Source organism: Mytilus trossulus, chromosome 4 (genome assembly GCF_036588685.1).
Source record: "Mytilus trossulus isolate FHL-02 chromosome 4, PNRI_Mtr1.1.1.hap1, whole genome shotgun sequence".
In the NCBI taxonomy this organism is placed as follows: Eukaryota; Metazoa; Mollusca; class Bivalvia; order Mytilida; family Mytilidae; genus Mytilus; species Mytilus trossulus.
Genome location: NC_086376.1, coordinates 51,797,030 through 51,817,576, shown reverse-complemented (window position 1 = coordinate 51,817,576; position 20,547 = coordinate 51,797,030). Strand labels below are relative to the sequence as shown.

General features: G+C 30.8%; 1 protein-coding gene across 4 annotated transcripts in view; it reads left to right on the top strand.

The window, feature by feature from the left end:
* Positions 1-20,547, top strand: part of LOC134715488 (probable G-protein coupled receptor 139) — a 94,378-nt gene that overhangs the window by 41,590 nt on the left and 32,241 nt on the right. For all 4 annotated transcript variants that reach the window (XM_063577692.1, XM_063577693.1, XM_063577690.1 and 1 more), the window contains exon 2: positions 5,301-5,373. The gene's annotated coding sequence lies outside the window, so the exon portion shown is untranslated. The remainder of the gene's footprint in view (positions 1-5,300; positions 5,374-20,547) is intronic.

Here is a 20,547-nt window from a genome sequence, read left to right as displayed (position 1 = left end):
TAAAAAAAAAGTTGTATGACTTGGAACAGACACTTCCCGAAGAAAATGGTGGGTTAAACCTGGTGTTATAGCTAGCTTAACCTCCAACATGTCTGACAGTAGTTTATAGTCTGTAATATTCACAAAATTTGGTTAGCAAACCAAACAGAAATTATAGATTAATGTGACAATAATTGGGATGCGGCAGCCAAAACTGTGTAAACATACATAACAGACATAACACACAACTGACTTAAAAATGCAAACAAAAATGCAAACTAATAAAAAACCTGGACAATAAAATAATACAGGCTAGACTGAACTGGTTCCCCAATAAAAAGTAAGACAATCACAAGCAAAATAAGTCATGTTGTGATAAAAAGAAACGGTTATGGTTATGTCTCACGGCATTTTCTTTTCACTGCATTAGAACAAAATATTTGTATTTAAAGCGGTGCTATCAGATTATAAATAATTCAGCTTCACTTTCGAATGTCAAACTAAACAAAATATCATTAGGAGAATAACATTGAGAATGGAAATGGGGAATGTGTCAAAGAGACAACAGCCCGACCAAATAAAAAACAACAGCAGAAGGTCACCAACAGGTCTTCAATGTAGCGAGAAATTCCCGCACCCGGAGGCGTCCTTCAGCTGGCCCCTAAACAAATATATACTAGTTCAGTGATAATGAACGCCATACTAATTTCCAAATTGTACACAAGAAACTAAAATTAAAATAATACAAGACTAACAAAGGACAGAGGCTCCTGACTTGGGACAGGCGCAAAAATGCGGCGGGGTTAAACATGTTTGTGAGATCTCAACCCTCCCCCTATACCTCTAACCAATGTAGAAAAGTAAACGCATAACAATACGCACATTAAAATTCAGTTCAAGAGAAGTCCGAGTCTGATGTCAGAAGATGTAACCAAAGAAAATAAACAAAATGACAATAATACATAAATAACAACAGACTACTAACAGTTAACTGACATGCCAGCTCCAGACTTCAATTAAACTGACTGAAAGATTATGATTTCATCATATGAACATCAGGCACAATCCTTCCCGTTAGGGGTTTATTATCATACCATCATAACATATATGAGAAGAACATAACCCGTGTCATGTCAACAACTGTTTTTAGAATAAATGTGTTTAGTTCCGAAGCAAATAAATTCTTATTTTTATATAAAAATGAATGTCACGATGTTTCCTAAAATGAAAAATAGTTCTATTTGACATAAAGATTAAATTTATTTATAACAAATCATTTATTTTTCTGAAAATTGATTTGTTATTGAAATGATACATGTGACATATATAAATTATACAATATATTTGAGTCCTTGAGATACATTCTTTATGCAAAGAAAAATGTGGTAGAAAATAGCAATCTTCTATAATGGAGTTTGAAGCGTCGTACGTAGTCAACATATAGAGTTGTCTCATTGGCACTCATACCACATCTTCCTATATCTATATAGGGGAAAATATAATTATTACACAAATATCTAGCTGTCAAAAAACTAGGGTAAATCTGAATGAACCATATATTCTAATCATATGTTAATCGTGTAGCATTCTTCGATCTTTAACTTGATTGGTTGATTGTTATTTGCTTAACGTCCAGTGGAAAACATTTCATCTTTATGTTTTGGAATATGAATTAGAGATCAAATCTTATATTATACTTATATATTATATTATGTATAGGTATAATCTTCAAACATAACAATCATTTATTTACAGATGTCTTTGACACAAAATCTTATATTTAATATTTGTCATTTTTCAATTCTGCAAGGTCAAATGTTATTATTCTGCAAGGTTACAGGTTAACAGTCGATTTATGTTCCCCCTTTTTTTCACGCAAATAACACTTCAAAAAATAATCTTAAAAAGATAAATGAAGGCGAGAAGAGAGGTTTAATAAGAAAATGGCGCAAAGGGACTTGCTTTTTTAATTAGTCTTTCAGTATCATGCTCGTTTCAATTTATGTTTCTGCGATGTTGTATATTAACCTAGTCTGTCGTAAAGCTGAACTTTTGACATTAGCTCTGGCTCTTAACATAACTATATACATTGGGCCATGATATAGTATATAAGTTTCTTTAAGGTTGAGATAATTTTCTGTCCATTTGGGAATTTTTAAATTAAACGATGTAATATGTTATATTACTTGAAGCTGAACAATCGGATTCTCGATCTGATAATGACGGTCTGCGATTGTCAATATTGATCGAATGGTACATGTATAACAAATCAGACAAAAATCAAAAGTTCTGTTATTTCTTATTCATAAATCAGATTTCTTGCTCATACAGTATACTTATTCTACATATATACAATTATGTGTCTGCTCTATAATCATCTAGACAGAAGTTGTTATTCATCCATTATATATGTCTGTCAAAAACACCATTGCATCTTTAAAAAGAGGATTCTGAATGAATCTTTATAGTCTGTCAATCTGAAATTAAAATGTTTGAGACGTTTAATTTCATAATTACAATCAATACATGAAAGTATTACTTCATTTGCTTCAATTATGGTTGTTTTTCATCAGATTTAGACGGAAAATTTGCTCCATAATAGTTATAATTCTACAGATGTACAAGTTTGGCATGTATGTCAGTTAATATTAACGTCTTTTTGGAGAAGACGTTACTAAGTTGTAAAACTTGTGTCTGATCCTTTTGTCATTTTGAACAATAAAATATGTTTAAACTAATATTCACTCGTCAAGTATCAAGTGCTTAGATTTATACCTATTTAGTGATTTTATTTATATGAGTACCTTATATGCATGGGAAAATTCGTTACTTGTAAGTATGCAATAAGTATGATTTTGAAGTACCAATAAAAAGATTGAGACGATTTTTATTGATTATAGTACAAGGCAATACCAGGCCTGCTCCGAATCTTCCATGTTACAGATTTTATATGATCTTGTACTTATATTTCAGTGTTGTTCAGAAATGTGATTTAACATACCTGAAGAATACAATCGGTTGATACAACAAATAAATCATAAGGTTTAAACATCTCTTTTTATTCGGAATGATGCATAAATTATAAGGAATAATTTTCTCATAAGAAACGGATTATCTGGATATTTAGCGACTGAGGAATAAAACGACATTAACAGGTGTTGTGGATTTATGTGACGTAAACTTCGGGATAACTTGTCACAAAAAAGCCATAAACTGTACAAGAAATTAATTTACCAAAAACCATGTCGAAAGCTAAAAAATTTCAAATTATGGCATTTAACATTGTGAAATTGAACGGAAAGATTATAGAAACTCCATGAAAGTATGTTTTTATATTTTGAACTGCATTGTTAAGGAACAGTATTATTTATATGACTTCAATCGTAGAGATTTATTCATATTTAATGTTTGCCATCCTGCCATGGTGTTTATTAGAATTTTCGAATCTATGTAAAAATTCTTTCGGACTTTAAACCTTAAATCAGCAGTATAAATTTATCTATAAAAATAATATTTGAAATGCTTATTCGGTGAAAACATTCAACGAGGTAAAAATATCATTTGAAATTATAATCTCTTGATTTGCATTAATTGATGCACACACCAGGGGTCGTACAGAATGTATCAAAAATTAATTTTGGATCAATTGAATTTGTATTTATTTCACGCTAAGTTCTCCGTACCCTCCGAAAATTTGTTACTTTCATTTGTGCCTGTAGTAAATAAAGTTTAACGATCGAAATACTTGTGAACAAATATGAATGCAATGCTTGACATGATTATCGGGGAAAGGAGTTACAAAATACGTAAAGTACAAACAAATGCTACATATATCAGAAAAAGCAGTAACTACCATGGCCATAAAAAAAGACGAATACACAAACAAGTTTACTATAATCACCACAAAGAAACTTCAAATTTGATCTCGGATTCTCCGGAAGGGTAACAAGTGTTTGCTCTTTACACGTGATATACGCATTGTTGCTTACGTACACTTTTGTATAAATTAACGATTAATAACAGTTGTGTGCCTCGCTTTAGAATGTCAAATCAGTTTGATTCTTCCCTCTTTACATACATTTGAAAGTTTGATATTTGATTTTGGATTAAGTACTAGGATGTTACGACTATCTATGTATGATAGACCCAGGAAGTTAAATTGTTAGATTTGCACATTAGCAAAAGAATAACATAAGAGAGTAAGATGCATTCGCTATGGTAACTGAAGTGTTTCACGCTTACATATCTCTGTATTAACAGAGTGTAGAAACGATATTTAAAGTAATTGATGTATAGATAATAAATATTTAACAAATTTAAGTTTTAAATCCGTTTCCCAACTTTTGCTTTTTTAGAGGCATCAATTTTTGGAACAATAAACAAAAAAATACTCTTGATTTTACGGATATTAATGGGAAATTTCTTGGTCTCATTACTTTTTATTTACATGTTTGTAATGTGTTATTTCTAACGATCAAAATACCTGTTTCTATTAGTTCTAGACTTTGGAATTTCTACTTACAAAAACATCCATCAAAATGCAAATTAGATCTGAAATTTTGTAAATTCAAAAGTAGTCAACTTTTGCTAATGGTTAATTAGTGTATAATTATTGTGTTTTTGTCTAAGCAAAATGTTTAACTTCAAAATTGAATATTTGTACAGCTTCTATTTCAATGGTTATGCAAACAAAGTAAATTGTAAACTCTTTCTCAATTTACTTCCACTGTTTTGTTTATGATTTTCGGGCGATGTTATATTTCAGGACAAGAAAAAGTCGATTTAAAAGAACACAAAGTTATTAGTGTATATATAAAATTACATGTCAGAGTTTCAATTAACTCTAAATGGATGAGGCTGGTCGTTACTTTGTTAAATTTCAGTCAAGCCAGTCTTTAATCACGATGGACTTCGTTGATAAAGAGTTTAATATACTATAATTTTCGTGTACCACCTTCGTCTATAGTATATAAACCTACAGTATGAACCCAACGTAGCACGTTTACCACAAGTATATGTCATATGGAGTTCATTCAGGCGTATTTTTACGATATTTTCCTCATAATGCGATAAGTACAGGAGATGAAGATATATAATGATTTACCTATAACATCTCATCAGATTCAGAAAGTCTTGGCGTATGCACAGATTAACATTTTGGAGAGGACGTGCATGTTGTTTTAATGCTGCATAAAATCAACATTTTAGCGAATTGATTGGCTGGACTTCACTGATTTTGTGTTAGAGCTTGTTAGTTTTCTGTGGAAATTTTGTGCTTATTAACGAGTTAAAAATCCAATGATAACAATTTATATTTTCAGGCTACGATAAACTTTCAGCAATTAAGGACTTGTAGTAGTAATTAATATGGACAAATGATTTCTATTGGAAAAAGTAAGTGATATATTTATATTCCTCTCGATATTCAATATATAAGTAATTCATCTTGGTTTTAAATACATGTATTTTTTTATTTGAAAACATGACATATTACATATGATTGCAGTGTTAATATACAATGGTATATGGAAACAAGATAACCTTTATAGATTATAAGAGATATCAATTAGAGCATAGAACAAAGGCTCATTGGTACCTGCTAAATGATTTTTGTTTTTGTTTTTCACGCCAATTAACTTAATAAATAAAAACAGTCACTGATTAAAACTTATTTAGTATGATTTGTACATTCCGAAATTGATATTGGATTTGAAGTTGACCGTAGAAGAATTATGCTATTAATTTTGGTCCCCTTTTGGTCATATAACTCCGCTCTTTGACGATATTTATAATACTTGGCTATCACATTTTTGGGTTTGAGTTTTACTGGTGAAGGTAAATACAGGAAAGTGCTTCGGATGTACCACATTTATAAAGTGTTTATTTGATTTTGTATGAATCTGTAAAAGCATGTTGTAGCATAATTTTTCCTACTAAATCCATAAAAAATATCTCTGGAATGGTTGATATATATACTTCAAAATCAGCATACTACCATCTTTCGATGTTATAATCTGAAGCACAAACATGGCATAAAATAATTGGATATTAATAATAATGTAATAATAATGTAATATAACCTGAAGGATATAAAAATTAATAAGTACGAAATTAATTATCTATTAGATATTAAAATGTCGTGTACTATAGGAGAGACAAGACAAGACAATATTTTATTTGAGTCTCACCTCTTCTAAAACATTTACATAATATTACAATTTAAATATTACAATATAAAACAAGAGCCACTCTAAAAAGAGTTATGAGAGACTATAAAAAAAAAGGTATATACATTTACATATATATATTTACATACATAAAACATAAAACAAATTAATAGTATACAAATGTTAAGAATAACATAAAACAGTTTAAAAGTAAACAAATTTTAAGAATATAATAAACATTTTCTTTTCAGTAAAATATCATAGCAGATTTTGGCAGTGTAAAAATAAACATTTTCATCACTAAATAAAAATACAAATTTATCATCATCTGACATACTATTAAAATCATGACAAAAAGAATTAGCATGACTAAACAACACAGCACGAAAATCTGCATATAGGAGTAATAAGATGGATCCAAATGTTTGAATAGTATTGACAAGTTCTTTCCTATTTTCATCATATTGAGGCATTATATGCAGCACCAATTATCCGTATCGTGCACTAAGTATGACAGGATCAAATAGAGTACACATAGACAAATAGAGTTCACCTAGTAACATCCTATGCAAATTACATATTAAATAGATTTGTTTCGGTACAAAAGAATATGTTGCATCTTTTAACTTACAACAAAGAAGTTTAATACGAAAAAAATAACACTTTAAATTTGATGCGTCCTACGCAGTTTTCTGTATTTTATAACCTTATTTACATAGACTTGAACGCAAAATATGAAATCCAAAAAGGATGTATAGGTACGGTAAAACGTGAGGTCAAATACATCCAAGGTCAACTTTGCATGCAGAACTTGGAGCTTTAGTTTCGTAAAATTATTTTAAGTTGACATTACATGGATTTACATGTAGTTATTTCTTATGTCCTTATTTGTCATCCACTTCTTCAACTTTTTCGTTTCTCATACATCATAGGCTTTCAAATATTCGACTTCGAGCGTTCGCGATGAGGGTAAATCCAGAAATTTAAGAACGCGTGAACGTTGTAAAGAATTACCTCTAAAGTTTAAAGTGAACAGATGTTTTAAATGTTGCATCGCAAATTATGAGTACATTGTTTTTGTTCTATTTTTACGCCTAAGTAATCTCTAAAATATAGTAACCTACTTCTATAGATTTATGAGGGTTTGTATAAGTGTTGATAGAGATTTGAAACACATATGCAAATATTAAAAATGAGTTTAAAATGTTTAGATAAGCATGATTTGCAACATTTTATCGTGTCTACTTTGCTCAAGATCCATTATGATATGATGCAAATTTCTGTTTTTCAAGTGTAGCTTTGATATTTGGTGTTGATCTGTATCTTTTATACCTTTTAAGAGATTACGGTGTTAATCCACTTAATCAGAAAGTTGTTTTATTTTTCCAATAAACCTAAAGGAAATGTATACGTCTAGGGAATCTTTGTGAGAAATATTAATTTACAGGATTATGTCAAAAACATAATTTAGAAAAGTTTTTACATAGCAGATGTTGTAAAGGCAATGTTGCATTTGACTGAAATGATATTTTTTACAGAAAGACACAATCATGACAGATCATGACAAACACGCTTTAAAAAACGAAAGTTAATCATTATTATAACGCATGTACATATATATGTACACACATATTTACATGGTCGTGTAACAGCAACATTGTATTACATTTGTAAAATGTATCACGTTGTTCAATAGATACTAGGATCAACATTTTGGACAAAGATTTAAAAGAATAAAATGTTTTATTTGTGTCATTCGGTACTCGGTGTTTCATTGAAGAAGACCTCACATAATTTTTTATCCATATTTAATTGCTAGCCTTAAGAACAGCCATAATAACAGTAATGGTTAAAATATGTATTTCAAATCCGCATAAACTTATAAACGTGCATCATCGAGAACAAGAGGAACACACTAGATTTTCAATATGTATACAAAAGAGTTCATAATAATATTTATATGATATCAACACTTTACAAAAGAAAAACAATTTCATCCCAAATAACTTTTCTACAGAAATTCTTTATTGTGCGCTTGGCACTAATTTTAACGAACCAATAACTCTGTCAAACACTACAACATGGTACAATGGTTACTTCCATAATAGCTTCATTCGGCATACTAGCCAGTCTATACAGAAAAATGCGATTTGCATTAACAAATAGCTTTCACTACAAGTGGAACAAATTGGTATTATGATGGTCAGACATTTGACGAATGTAAACATATTAGAATCTTTAGACGATCGTAACTAACAAATGATTGATGCATTCTGGGTCTGATTATATAAATGATGAGAAATCAAACCGACCAAGTACGAAATATTGTTAGGCGTTGAGAGAAACGTTTACTGAATCTGTTGTGTTTTGAACGTTCCAATACAGAATATAGCTTGCTTAGGTAATATGTAAAAATAATTAGCATTATCTGTAGAAACATGGAAGTGTGTATATTGTCTTTGATACTTCCATGGTAGAAGGTTGGTTGTTCCACCGAAGTAGCGGTGTATAATTAATATGTCTACACTGTAAAAATGGTGTTTAGATCCTAAACACAATTCTAAGCACATCTTTTTGCACTTTTTTTTACACGTAGAGATCTAAACGTGTCTCAGTACAATGTGTTTAGGATTGTGTTTAGAATCCTGTTTAGCTTAGAAAAATGTGTTTAATTTCTATACATTTTCATTTTTAAACGTGTTTAAATTCACGTCATGATTAAATATTATGTGCTTACATAAAAAGTTAAGAAATTAAACACAATCCTGAACACGTTTAGATCTAAACATGTATCACGAGTGTTTAAATCCTAAGCATGATACAGTGTATGGTTGTTCAAATAAAGAATACATCTTCTATCGTTACAGTTATGATAAGAATTGCAAAATCAATGAATGCTCACATTTTTAAAGTGTAACAGCTACATGCATGTATATAATTTATCGTTTGCCGATTTTGATAACTACAGTATTTCAAAAGTGAAATATGTTATTGAAATACCAAGTTGAGTTTAACAGAGCCGGCGATAGAACTCGTAATCTCTTACAAATTCCAACAAGCAGTTGGTTTTATTTGTAATAAGACTAATTTCTCAACTTAAACGTCAGTCATTTACCCTATTGCCTTGAATTTAATTAAATCAAACGACATCTCTCTTTTGATTTCCTTTCCAATATTAGCGAGAAAAACACGATTTGTTTTGTTTTTTTATAGTTCATTGTCTGTCTTTTGATGCTCCTTAAGGTCAACTTATGTTATGGGTGTGTGCGACTTGCCACAGGTTCCTTCTGCAATGTGCGCTAGAGATTTTCTTTCTGTTTCTATGAACGTAATTGTATATTTATAACTGAACTATCCTTAAGCAAAATATTTCGTCAACCACAAATTGAAACCAAACAAAAATTAAATGGCTACAAATATTTCCTTTAAATTCGGGTCCATTGAATTATCAAGGTGTGTATATATGTAGCATTTCTGTTAGACTTTAAGATTTATTACCCCATTGAACGATGTCATACTTTTCTTGGAATGTCTACATATTGCACTTAATCAATCTTGAGGGTAATGATTGATATCCAAATCAAGGTAAAACACGAATTAACGTCTCGGTTTTCGCTGGCTCTTTTGTCGGTATGTGTCAGTGTCCCTTTAGGTATATCTAAATACATGTATTGCAAAACGATAGCCAAGTTAGCTGAGCATTAACAAACATGATTGATCTCGTAGCAACCTGTCTCATATTCCGATTCTTGAGTTAATGAGTAAAGGCTTTGTGTTATCCTTTTTTTATTTTTCCATTTAGTTTAGAATATTCACACTCAAAAACTATTTTTCGTTTTGCTTCAATTTTCTGTTTATACAATAAGACTAAAAGCAACACACAGATTTTTTATTAAAAAGCAATAAACTCCCTTTTCTATCATAAACAAAAGGTCTTAAACAATAATATACCACGCAAAAAGAGGATGAAAAAATAATCAGGGCAATCAAAAATCAATTGATATTGAAATTAACATGCCATAGTGAGCAATGTTTCTTTGAAGAACAAAACAGATTTTTTGCATATATGATATGCGATCTGTTATTTGTTAGCACCAGCCTGTTTGTATGCAGTTTGCCGTTCAGTTCATGTAAAATCTTTATGACACTGATTGAGAATGAAGGTTTATTTAGATTACAGAGATCTCGTATCACTTGCTTTAGAGAAATAATTATGGTATGCATCGCGTCAGTTGTTAAAGATGTGATTTTTAGCTCACTTGGCCCGAAGTGAGCTTTTCACATAACTTTGCGTCCGGCGTCCGTCGTCGTCGTCGTCCGGCGTACGGTCTTGTTAACTTTTACAAAAATCTTCTCTTCTGAAACTACTGGGTCAAATTTAACCAAACTTGGCCACAATCATCATTGAGGTATCTAGTTTAAAAATGTGTCCGGTGACACGGCCAACCATCCAAAATGGCCGCCATGGCTAAAAATAGAACATAGGGTAAAATGCAGTTTTTGGCTTATAACTCAAAACCAAAACATTAAGAGCAAATCTGACATGTTGTAAAATTGTTTATCAGGTAAAGATCTATCTGCCCTGACACTTTAAGATGAATCAGACAACCCGTTGGGGGGTTGCTGCCCCTGAATTGTTAATTTTAAGGAAATTTTGCTGTTTTTGGTTATTATCTTGAATATTATTATAGATAGAGATAAACTGTAAACAGCAATAATGTTCAGCAAAGTAAGATTTACAAATAAGTCAACATGACCGAAATGGTCAGTTGACCCCTTTAGGAGTTATTGCCCTTTAAAGTCAATTTTTAACCATTTTTCGTAAATCTTTGTTATCTTTTACAAAAATCTTCTACTCTAAAACTACTGGGTCAAATTTAACTAAACTTGGCCAGAATCATCTTTGGGGTATCTATTTTAAAAAATGTATCCGGTGACCCGGCCATCCAACCAAGATGGCTGCCACGGCTAAAAATAGAACATATGTGGTAACATGCAGTTTTTGGATTATAACTCAAAAACCAAATCTGACGGGGTTTAATTGTTTATCAGGTCAATATCTATCTTCCCTGAAATTTCAGATGGATCGGACAACCTGTTGTAAGTTGCTGCCCCTGAATTGGTAATTTTAAGGAAATTTTGCCGTTATTATCTTGAATATCATTATAGATAGAGATAAACTATAAACAGCAATAATGTACAGCAAAGTAAGACCTAAAAATAAGTCAACATGACCAAAATGATCAATTGACTCCCCCCCCCCCCAGGAGTATTTTTTAACAATTTTCATAAAAATTGTAAATTTTACTAACATTTTCCACTGAAACTACTGGGCCAAGTTCATTATAGATAGAGTTAATTGTAAGCAGCAAGAATATTCAGTAAAGTAAGATGTACAAACACATCATCATCACCAAAACACAATTTTGTCATGAATCTGTCTGCGTCCTTTGTTTAATATTCACATAGACCAAGGTGAGCGACACAGGCTCTTTAGAGCCTCTAGTTTTTAATGTCATAATTTATAATTAAATTGTTCAGCTTATTCTAAATTTTGATACTTTAAGAGATAAAAGACAGATCACATTTATTTCATTCTGAACGAATATTTTAGTAGAGTTTTACTATAGAATAACTTGTTATAGTTCTCTCACGGTTGCAGCAAATATATGAAAGCTTTTCGGTATTCAAATGTTTTAGACCGTTAGCTTCGTGGTGCCATTGTTTCTTATATTACTGCTGAAGAAATAAAGAATGTGGGTAATATAAACTATGTTATTTATATCTGTGATGTGATATGCTAATGTGCATATGATTGTTTTGGATTTTATTAACGTTATCACATTACAACAAGAACCTATAACGAAATGTTTTTACAAACATATTTTCTTACAATCATTCGGAACACATATAATTTTCAAGAAGCAATCAAGTGTTTGTTCCGTATGCCTTTTTATCTCAACAACGGTTCTTGTATGAGACTTGTAGCCCAATGAATAATTTCTATGAATGTTTTAAAGAATTTGACCGAGCATTTCTTGACCGTCGGTGGAAAAAGGAAGATTTGAGATTCCCTGTACACAAACACATTAATTATATTTGTACCATAGTAATTTTCCGTTCAATTTTATATTCCTAGTAAATACTAAGGGGAGTTGTACTTCTTGACATTTTCTCTGCCTGCCTTTATATACCAATTTAATGAGAAGAAATTACTCTAGCAGAAAACAACAACAAAGTGTAATTGGTGACATATGTCTAAATTTGTGTGCATAAAACTTAATGATATCGTTTGAAAAACATAACAAATTGGTTAGCATTTTCATTCTTAAGTTTGCGCATTTTTTTTAATTCAGTTTTCCACTTTATTACATTGGGAGATGTACAACTAAAAGGAAAATTTATAAAACATATAAATCAATCTATCCACATCTGTTACCCAAATTAGGACGTCATTATCAAAAATAAATCTTTAAAAATGGTGTTATATTTGAGCAAATAACATATTGTTTAGATTTGTCAAGTCTGGTTAAGTATTTGTTGTTCAATTTCTTCACACTTTGTGTGATTTATCATGCAGAAAATATAAAATATTCCCTTCGGAAATTTAATCCTAAATCTGATATTTATTATCAAATAAATAAAGGGTTAAAATGATATAAACGTAAATATTTTCCTATGCTTAAGTTATTTATAACTTACACAAACAATAGATTCATTCTTGAAACTGAATTAGTCCACGCATTCCAAACGAGCCAAAATCTTTTAAAATTATAAAATGAGAGAAAAACAGGGTGGCAATTCATTCAAATTCAAAAGTGATAAAGAAACACTTATATAGCTTTGATTTAGAATGTTTATGACAAATAAATTTCCCAAGCAATTCTTTAATAGCAAATGAACTGTCTTATTTAGTTAGAAGTATATAAGCATCGGACTAAGTTCTTTTTTTCAAAATTAACTTGTTTTTAGCCAAGAATGCATCTAATTTTTGTCTCGCCATCATAAAAACGATGTTCGTTTTTATGCCCCGGTCGTAGTGAAGGGAGAGTTAAGTTTTGTTACTGTTCCCTTACTTTAGTTTGCCTCAACCAAATGTTATGAAACTGACAAAAATGATTACTACCACAAAACACAGAGCAATTTTGATTTTTAACCGCTCTATAGTTATAAACCTTTACAAACGGATTTTTTTTTTGATTTTTTCGTTTCCGTTCCCGAGGCTAACTTAAGTTTGCCTCAACCTACAGCTATGAAACTTATACACAAGACTTATTACCACAACTCTCAGATCAGGTAAAAAATATGGAAGTGGGTGCATCATCTGTGCCAACTATAATATTTAGTCTATAGATAAACGGTGTCATCAGAAACGGCTTTTATGACCTTGACCTCATGTCATGAGCGTGTTAACTAAGGTAAATCCCTTGACTGTGTCAGTGTTTCCTATCCCTCATTTTTGTTAGTAACTATGCTACAATTATTTTATAGAACCATTCGACAGGGTTCCCTTGCCCTTGACCTAATTTTCGGTTCCTTGACCAAAGTTAATATATATATATATATATATATATATACATGTTTATAAATATGTAGTAATGTTTGTTTCTGCATCGTGTTGCAGTAAAAGAAGAAATCTGGTGAATTTTGCCGACCTTTAAAGTCATAAGAAACCTCAAATCAAAAATAATATTGCATATGTTTTTTTATAACTCAATGGATAGTTTTCATTATAAAACTTATGTACATATACTTTTTTCTGAGGAAAATTCTTTAATTTATTCATATTTAGAAGAAGTTTACTTTATTTCAATTGCTTGCTTCCAGCAAGCAATTCCCCCGACATATTTTCCGTATGCAAAGTGACCTCAGTGTGACCCACCTCGTAAAAATCCGGTGATCACAATACGCATGAATGTCCTTAAAATAAACTATTATCTGAATTTACATGTTAAACACGTGCTCAATTTCCATGCTTTTTGTTGATTTTATGTCGATTGTTGACAAACAGGGGACAATCGTTAAACTTCGGATTCAAAACACGAACTTTAATTACCTGCCATATTTTCACACCAACACTGGCCAATTGAAAAAAAAATGACGATTATACGAAATTTACACGAAAAAAAATGAGAAATTCGTGCACAGAAGACTAAGTTTATGATGTTTGTATGCATTGGTTCAAGAATTGGAAGAACATTATTTTTCACCGGTCACTCGTTTCTTATGACTTTAATGTTATGAATGTAGAAAGAATGACAGGAATATGGCCAGAACAATCTGTGCAATGACTTTCATGTGACCAATATTAAACAAATCATTATAGAAAATGCAATCCCCGTAATATCGTATCAGCTGTATATATTTTCATTATGCAAGTGATGTCTTGATGTGTCCTTTTTAAAACATCTCTCATTAACCTTATTTTCATTCGAAACGGTCCATGTTAATATTTTATCATAATGGTATTACCTATTAAAGTAACATCTATTTTTGTCATTGTCAAATGACCTTGAACTCATGATCATGATTCATTGGTCAAAACAAATTTTCTTCTCAGTATCTTGAGTACGACTTTGAACTCATTGACCTTCTATCTAGTATCAAATGATAATACTATATCATAAGCGAGTTAAGCATTTCTACATGATCCGCTCTTGATATAAATGATAAAGTATTCATAAATGTTTGACAATATTGTACGAGAGTAGCTTCATTATTGTGACAGATTAATCCATCAAAATTTTTCCTGGGGTGAGATTTAAAACCTGGTAAGTTTTAAAAATGCATTGTGGCACCGTTAAAGCTCACAATTCCTCTAAAGTCCACAACACCGTTAAAGTCCACAAAATTTCCGCTAAAGTCAACAAAATGACCTCCGCTAAAGTTCACAAGAAAACACCGTAAAGTCCACAATTAAATTTACTATAGAGGACCTATTTAAGAACGTATTAATTATTAATACATAAAAAGTGTGACAATTACAGTAACTAACTACATTTCACTATCATTGTATATTACGATATTAATGAAAACAACCATTATCTTGATTGGGGAAAATTACGAAGTCTTGTTTCATTAATTGATAAGATTAAAGCATATAAATAACATGCATTCTTGTGTACAAATAGACCTCATTTTGGTTTACGAATCCAACAAATAAACAAAACTGACGTTTATGTGTATACACATGTGATTCCCACATGCAAGAATGTTTACGAAACACGCCGTCGGTTTCAAGTTTTTCAGTTTTATCTATTACAAACGACATTGACTTAAATGGAGGTCGTACACTGTTAGTTATTAATTGATTATATTGGAAATGATTAATTTAGAAACTCGATAGAGGAAACTGATTGATAAATGTTTGCTTAACGTCCAGTGACCAATGTTACATTCATATTCAGAAAGAGAACACATAAAATATAAATCGAAAAGGAAGTGTCTTCAAAGAAAAGATAAAAAAAAACCAACAGGTGGATGGTTGGGAAATTAGAGCCTCCATGGAAAATAAGATCAATTGATGGGATAGAAATTTGCCTTGCAAATGGCCATTAATACAGACACGTCACTTAGTTGTTGCAAAGGGTTTTGTTTAACGTTTCGATTCTGACCGGACTATGCTACGTCGGCATGAGTCTCATTAGTGAACAAAAAAGTCCAATTTAACCATATTTCTATACATCAGTCTTCCATTTGAGTTGAGCAATGAGGCTTTATATTTATTATAGCCTCTTGAGGTTGAGGGGGAGGGAAATCTTCAAGTTAACCATTCATTACTTGATTCTTTTTTCATGGGAGAGCGTAAAAAAATGTTTTTTTCAAGTTAAACTTCACCTTTGGAACTACCTTTCAATGATCTAACATCATGTTAGATCTCATGTAGATTGCAAAATATAACACTGTAAACTTCTTATCATGTTGTAACTCTGTATTGTCAACTAAAATTACAGTCCCGGTGTATAGATATGCGATTGAGCGTTATTCCTTTGGCAAGAAACATCGTTGTATTTTTGAAATTTCATCTGATGTCTCGGCAAAGTCTTCAGTTTATATGATAAGAATTATAGGCAACTCTTTGCGACATATGTCTACATGTCCATCATCGTAATCTAGGTAGGTGAACGAGGAAAACAAACAGAAACAACAAAAGCAGTTACATGTATACATCATTTGTGTGTCATCCTGCACATGCATTCAGTATTTGCCACTGGGCGATAGGCAATTTAGATTTAATCAATGAATTCTTATTAACAATAAAGTACTTAGATATAGGAAGATGTGGTGTGAGTGCTAATGAGACAACTCTCCATCCAAATAACAATTTAAAAAGTAAACCATTTTAGGTTAAAGTACGGCCTTCAACACGGAGTCTTGGCTCACACCGAACAACAAGCTATAAAGGGCCCCAAAATTACTAGTGTAAAACCATTCAAACGGGAAAACCAACGGTCTAATGCCATTTTCAAAATATTTTCATATCCAGTCCTACCTTATACTAAAACAATGCAATACTGTAATATTATGCTTATCTTTGTAAACTATTCCCCCAGGGCGTGCATATCAGGTTACATTGTTGCTATTTGGACCTCTCCAACGCTATAGTTTCCCCACAGCGAGACTTCAGTTAATATCTGGAAAGCTTTTGATTGATATTCAAATGTTAGTGGACACTAAGAAACACCCACACAATCAATCGTAAATCGATTATTTATATAAAACTGAAAACTAAAATAACAACAAATCAACTTGATAGACATAGTTGTGAATCAAACTTTCGATCTTTTGATATTCGCATTTATCTGCCTTATATAACATAAACGTTTTATCTTAAGAACATGTTTTTATGTTATTGGTCTTTATTTATTTTGTTTACATGATCTAAACTCTATTCGATAACAGTATTGTCCAACTTTTATGTTTCTTTTATTGGATTTTATTGAAAAGTAGGTATCTGTTCTTAAACCGCTAATACTTGAGTTGTTCATCTTATATCACGATATAAGACCACACACGGTCTTTTCCATATTATATCTTTTGTTGACAAAAACGAAGAAAGCTTGATTGTTCCGCACTAGCATTCGATCTTATAGTTAACTGTGATCTAAAAGATATTAGTTTATTTAATCATTTTGACAAAAACGCAGATGTGTTTGTTAAGAGTCGACATAAGTTTTATCGAAGGAGGAAGATCATTAAATAAATGATGATAAAAAAATAATCGACCGAATTAATTTCTGAAGAAAATTCCGAACATTTTGGATCGATAATGAGGCACAAATTGCCAAATTAATTATATTTTTAACTAGAACATGATGAGCTTCGCGCGAATAACTATTCTATCACTTTTCATGCCCAACGTTATGATAAATTTCTGTAAATATAATTATGTCATCATCGATCGGTAGTAGAATTACAACGCGATTTTAATGAGGCCTCCGGAGCACTGAAAACCCAGAAATAAGCAACAACTTCTGAAAGTATTTACTTTCCTCATAGCTGTATAACATGTGGATGATTGTTAGCAATAGGATATAGAAAACAACTTATCAAAAATCCATCTGTCCCAAATATTTATAATCGAGTCGTTATGATCATTTCCATAATACAATTTACAAGTGACTGTTTATTTAAGATATACATAGAATAACATGTTTTTTTGTGCTTTGTGATTGATTCTCATTATACCATTCCGTTCTTTGGCCAATTATCTGAATTCTTATGTTTCTGTTTTCTTTGCACGTAGACGTCTTCGTTGGGTTTTTTGTTTGTTTATTTTTAGGGTGTTCTGTTATTTCTCATTGAGTCAGGATTTTGTTTGTTGATTGATTTTTATTGGTTTGTTTATTTGACTTTTTGGGGAATTTTATGAAATTTTTATTTTGAGTTAGCAAGGAAATTTAAAGAAGGTGAATGTATTGCCCGATTGATAAGGAGGAAAAATCTAACAGAAAATTTACTATTTTATATACTTGTTCAAGTTATATTAACATACCAAATAGTTCACAACTTTTTCAATTAATGCGTAGACAGATTGTGTTCTTTCCGATAAAATAATCCGTACAAATTAGGATGTGATATTCCATTTCTGATAAACCACACTTCAAAACCAAATATTTGTATCTATGAAAGAATTCACAAAATCCCTGACTTAATCATGAATTAACTAGTTATACATAGATTATGATTTCGTTCATTAAAATATTATACGAATTTGCAGACACGATTAAAGCAAACGAGTTGGGGAATATACATTCGGTATGAAGGAACAACATACTAGTAGTACAAAAAGGAAAAATAACAATAGGGAACGAGAATGGTTTTTTTTATTTGACCGTATGCAATTGTAATATCCAAAATTTTTGTCATACATACAACAACATCGTTAACAATTTAATAACAGTGAAAAAGTCTCGCAAATACCACCGGAAGGGTACTGAAGGTACAATGTATTCACCATCTCAGCTGTTTATCGATAAATGGGTACTTCAGCTAGATACTGGAAAAGATGACTATAATTAATACATACAAAAATAGCATGCTGGTTTATCGTTATCATCTCATTAGATCTGGTTGTCATTTTTGCAAATAGGGTGTAAAGAGGAATTGAATGAAGTTCAAATGTTAATCGAAGCTGTAGTGTAATTTTGACAAATAGCATATATTTAGAAATAAATATACATTTTTGCAGGTATAATTACATCAAATGTCCTGCCAAATGTAATTGATTACATGACGTAAATACATCCATTATTGTTGATCTCTTATATAATAATAATAGATAATAGATATATTTTTAGAGCATGCAATGCCATGAAGTTCATACAACGGGCATATTAGATTCTTATTGTTTTGCACTTTTATATTAATTTATAATTAGCAATTCTTAATTTATATTTTTGCAATATTTTTTTATGAATTTAATCAAAACATTTCCAATACCTGTCAAAAGACGTCAAACGCATCGATATCTTTTTTTCCAGGTACGGTATTTTCTCGTTGTGTTGAAGTCAATTAGTGCATGCCCTTCGTTTTTTCCGTGTTCTTTAGTCGGATTGTTGTCACTTTGAAATATTCTCTCAGTTCCATTCTTAAGTTTATATCAACAAATAAAAAAATGTAACAGAACATAGATTTAGATAAATTTTGAAGAAAATGTTATGTACCTTAAGGAATCTCAGTAATTTGCCATCAAATCAGAGAAACAAATTGACTGATCGTTGTCAAGAACAGCCTATAGAGTTTATCGCTGCATTGAAGACCCACTGATGGCCTTCGGCTGTTGTGGTCGGGTTCTAGTCTCTTTGACACATTCCCCATTTACATTCTAAATTTTATCAAAGCTGACAAAGACCTAGTAAGATCATAATGTAAATATAATGTTTCATACATTACTCCAATCAACTTTATCCTTTAACCGCAACTTTGGCTTAGTTTTAACATCTAGCAAAGATGAAATTTGAACAAAAGACAAAAGGCGATGACAATAGATCTCCAATTTTCGTTGTTGAAATTATATTCAAAAATGCATCAACATACTATAATTAATGCCCAAAATTGAGTAGGATTATTTTTCGGTCGAAATTATATTATTTTAGCAGTTTTTTGTATAGAATGTATTAATAATATGTTTTATGTGATTCTTGTTTTTTGTCAAAAGCTATTTTCATGCTTCTTGAAAAAATGTAAAGTATCAAAGCTTATGGGTTCCAATCGCAGGAAACTTGACAACTCAGTACAACACATAGAACAGACATTGTAATTCTTACCCACACCATATTTAGTCTCGGCCATTTCTTGTCGTATCCATGGTATCATGTTAAATTGAGAATAAAACAAAAAACGATATAAAATCAAAAATGAAAAATAGATATGAAGATTTAATTCAAACTCAATTTGAAAACATTGATGATAAAAGTAAATTTTATCTATATAAAAAACTTTAAAAAGATTACAAACTAGAATCTTATCTAAATACATCTAATTTTCAGAGTAAGTAATTCAGTAAGTAAGTTAATTGTATTTATAGTCTGACATGATACGTACAATTCAACAAAGTAAACATGCGTATGTTTGATATGTATGTATGATATGTTTATTGTGTTTATTGTGATAATATATGTTGGTCACAAACTGTAAAGTTTATACGACAATAAAAATATTTGATTGATTTGATTTATTAAGCACATGCGGATGCATTTATTATACACACATCCATTTAAATGGTTTGATGCATATCGTTACGACACATAACATACTTCACTGGAATGAAAATGTACATTTGTATTAATGTTGAGTCTATTATGTTCGTAACACAGTATTTATTTGATTACCATACAATTTGTTATTGTCAAAGCAATGCCAAGTGATAGATTGGAACATCAAGTGTTTCGAGAAAAAA